Source organism: Epinephelus lanceolatus, chromosome 10 (assembly GCF_041903045.1).
Source record: "Epinephelus lanceolatus isolate andai-2023 chromosome 10, ASM4190304v1, whole genome shotgun sequence".
In the NCBI taxonomy this organism is placed as follows: Eukaryota; Metazoa; Chordata; class Actinopteri; order Perciformes; family Serranidae; genus Epinephelus; species Epinephelus lanceolatus.
The window spans coordinates 33,652,073-33,656,364 of NC_135743.1; the positions used below are offsets into that span (position 1 = coordinate 33,652,073).

The following is a 4,292-nucleotide window of genomic DNA, read 5'->3' on the forward strand; positions in this document are numbered from 1 at the left end:
AATTTGAAGTTGACCCCTGTACCTTTTGTAATACAACAGATGAAACACTAGAACATATGTTTTTCTCATGCCCTGTGTCCAGAAAATTTTGGTCAGAAATAAGAAATTGGTTATTACTTAAAATAAATGACATTTAATAGAATTTGATATTTTTCATATATTCCTTTACATAGATAATTTGAAATCTAATATCTCTGATATGATAAATATGATCATTCTAATGGGTAAATATCATATTCATTGTAGTAAATGTAGGAATAGCAAACCCTCCTTTGACTGGTTTATTAATGATTTCAAATTATTTTTCCTATCTCTTAAAAAACTGTACTCCAGCAAAATAGCCAGAAAGATCTGTGGAGATATATCTCGTTTCTTGCTTATTTGATTTATGCCTTAGACTTTGCTCCTCTCTAGGGTCTTTGTTATTTTAATTGTATGCCTGGTGATCTATAAAATGACGTGCTACTGTTTTTGTTGTACTTGCACTTTATAAAAACCCCAGTTTTTTTTTTTTTTTTTTATTTGTATTTTTTCTTTGCGACTCTTTTGCAATTTCACAACTTTTCACTGTGCAAAAAATGTATAGTCCTTACGAGAACATGTATGTTTCTCTATGTTTTTTGTTCTATTGTGTGTTCAATAATAAAAAAAAAGTCTAAAAAAAGTAAAAAAAAAAAAAAAAAAAAAAAAGATTATACTCCTGGGACTGTACGCCATTTAGGACTGTATCGAAGAGTTTGAAGCATTGAAACTTTATTCATAATGCTGACATTAGAATTAAAAAAATAATGTTGGGAAGTTGCAGGTAAAGATCACGCTACATTGATAGTGTAACCCAGGTGAAAACCAGGTTAACTATGTTAAAAGTGTAATAGATTGTGATTATGAATCTTTTTATTTACACAAAAGAAATGCACAAAGTGACATGTAAATGTAGATCAATGTATATGGGTTGAATGTGTAAAATCTGAAGTGTATTTGAAGGCAGCTTATCGACCACGTATCGTACGAACAGTCAACAGCCAATCAGATGCCGAGTTCAGTCTATTGTGGGAAGTGACCTTGCGCACAGTAGTTTTCTGTTTCTTTTCTGCCTCGGACGTCGCAGCGAGAAGCCATACACACAGCGAGCAGAAGCTCCCAGATATTGAAGATAATTCTCCTCATTAAACTAACTTAATCAGAGGTATACAGCCTTGTGCCGTGTTTAATCCGACCCAGGAGGAGTCCGACGCTGATTTGAGGCTGCATAAAACGTTAATCACGTCGGTAAGAAAGCTCCCTTCACTGTTTAGCGGCTTACTAATCACACACTGCTAGCTCTGTGCTACATGTTGCTAACGGCTAGTGCTAATGTTTACACAGGCATACTCCCTCTCATCTGCAGAGAGCCTGAACCTTGACGTCGCTCGGAAGTGGAGCGGACGAGAAATCGGTGAGATATCTTTTGGTTGTTGACATGTTAGTTGCTGCTGCTGTTCACTAATGCTGTGGAGAAAATGTTATATTTAATCTCCATTACTTGGTTAACGTTAAGCATTGAATGTTTATTTGAGTCATGAAAGCACCTTGGTATGTGTATTAGCACACTAAAATGCACATTTCTTATTTGTTTCAGCTACATTATTATTATTATTAACAACCTTTATTTAACCAGGAAGATCCCATTGAGATTAACAACCTCTTTTTCAAGGGAGACCTGGCCAAGATAGGCAGCAGCAAGTATGAAGCACAGTTACAAATTACACAGATAAAACACAAACAAATAGTATTGAATTTACAAGCAGATTATGAAAAACAAGTACATGTAGTGGAGTCGGCCTCAAGTATTCTTAGTTTGGATTGGCACTCAAAGAAATTAACCCTGTTAGTTTCCAGTCATTTTGCAACATATTCCATGCTGAAGGTGCAGAGTAGACAAAAGCCTTTTTACCCAATTCAGTACGGGCATATGGAACAGAAAGCAACAAGTAGTCTTGCGAACGAAAGGAGTAAGCTACCATAGCTATTTTGTGCTGATGTGTGAGATGTTTTAAGAGAGAAAGTCAATGTAAAATGGTATATTTTACTCAGACAAAACAGAAATTTATTCATGTGTAGAGTGTTAATCAATTTACTCTATATGTTTCTACATTAGGAAATAATTTGTCAAGCAGTATTTTTGTACTGATGAAAGTGCATTATAAGATTTAGGTTACTGTTATTGTTAGATGTATTTGCCAGATTTATGGTGTTTACACAACAAATGAAACTGGTTCTGAGAAATACAGAAGATACTTACCATGTTTTCTAAAAGTGGTGAAATGTACTGGTTTAATGTTTAATATATGAGATTAGGGCTGCCACGATTAGTCAACTAATCGATGACTAATCGACTATTAAAATAATCGGTGACTATTTTAGTAGTCAACTAATCGGTTTGAGTCATTTTTCATAGAAAAGTACTATAAAAGAACCTCAAAATACTCTTACTGCAGCTTCTTACGTTCAGATGTTGGCAGCTTTACACACTCTCCCGTGACAGTGAACTAAAACCCTTTGGCGTGAGTACAAAACAAGACATTAGATGACGTAATTTTGGGGTTTGGGCGAGACAGACCGACATTTTTCAACATTTTAACACATTTTTCGATGAAATGATTAGTCTACTAAATGAAGAAATAATCGACAGATTAGTCGACAATGAAAATAATCGTTAGTGGCAGCCCTAAATAGATGTTATTCTCTGTTGCCACTGTTTAAGCTAAAGCAGTTTAATACTAATCTCATGTTTATTTGTACTGTCAAAATGTGATGAACACATATTCTGTTAGGATAAAACAATTCTATTGTAATTTCATTTGAGAATTTTGAAGTTGAATTACTAGAGTAATTTTCATACAAGTTTGCATTCAGCAGCACTTAAATGATATTATAATCTGGTATTATGTTGTACAACAAAAGAGAGAAACACAAGAGAAATACTGAAAAGATGCCAGTCATAGAATAAATCAGAACAGACTATAAGCCTGTGTTTTTAAATGCAGGTCAGGTCTTTAAGTTGAGTGAGAAGATCCATGAAGACGGTCCAGAAGATTACAGTAGATTCCAGTAGATGGCGAGCCACCCACCTTGATCCCAGGACCAGTGTCTACATTTCCGCTGAAATAGCAGATGAACTATCTGCTTTGTGGTAGGATCATGCCAGTCACCTGGATTGTTACCGACTCAAACTCATATTAGAAAGAGTGCACTCCAACAATACTTTAGATCCCGTGGATTCCTGACGTTTTTGAACTCACAGATCAAAATCCAATTGATCTGAACTGACTTGGACATTGACCAGATATTGACTTTAAAACGCTTCCAAAGTGGAAAACTCCCACAAAGACACTTTATTTTCTTTAAAGGGGCCCAGTTTGTTATTTTTCATATAAATGTATTGTTGTGTTTTATATTGTATAGTTGTCTAAATTGCACAGTAAAGTAGCAGTTTACTGCTATATCTTGAGTTGGGGTAGTTATTACACTCTAACCTTGCTCCTTACGAACCTAGAGATACCTGTATATTTCAGGATTGGGTTACATGGTTACAATAGTATTATACTTTTTATAGAATGAGGGTCCCGAACCCTGTAGGGGGGTCCAGGGGCATGCTCCCCCGGGAGAAAATTTTGTATATACAGTACAGGCCAAAAGTTTGGACACACCTTCTCATTCAATGCGTTTTCTTTATTTTCATGACTATTTACATTGTAGATTCTCACTGAAGGCATCAAAACTATGAATGAACACATGTGGAGTTATGTTCTTAACAAAAAAAGGTGAAATAACTGAAAACATGTTTTATATTCTAGTTTCTTCAAAATAGCCACCCTTTGCTCTGATTACTGCTTTGCACACTCTTGGCATTCTCTCCATGAGCTTCAAGAGGTAGTCACCTGAAATGGTTTTCCAACAGTCTTGAAGGAGTTCCCAGAGGTGTTTAGCACTTGTTGGCCCCTTTGCCTTCACTCTGCGGTCCAGCTCACCCCAAACCATCTCGATTGGGTTCAGGTCCGGTGACTGTGGAGGCCAGGTCATCTGCCGCAGCACTCCATCACTCTCCTTCTTGGTCAAATAGCCCTTACACAGCCTGGAGGTGTGTTTGGGGTCATTGTCCTGTTGAAAAATAAATGATCGTCCAACTAAACGCAAACCGGATGGGATGGCATGTTGCTGCAGGATGCTGTGGTAGCCATGCTGGTTCAGTGTGCCTTCAATTTTGAATAAATCCCCAACAGTGTCACCAACAAAACACCCCCACACCATCA

General features: G+C 36.6%; 1 long non-coding RNA gene across 1 annotated transcript; it reads left to right on the forward strand.

Moving 5' to 3' along the window:
* Window positions 1-1,089: 1,089 nt before the first annotated feature.
* On the forward strand, window positions 1,090-3,688 carry LOC117265214 (uncharacterized). Its single transcript, XR_004502399.2, has 3 exons — window positions 1,090-1,269; window positions 1,366-1,435; window positions 3,027-3,688. It is a non-coding gene; the product is annotated as an uncharacterized LOC117265214 (long non-coding RNA).
* The last annotated feature ends 604 nt before the right edge of the window (window positions 3,689-4,292 follow it).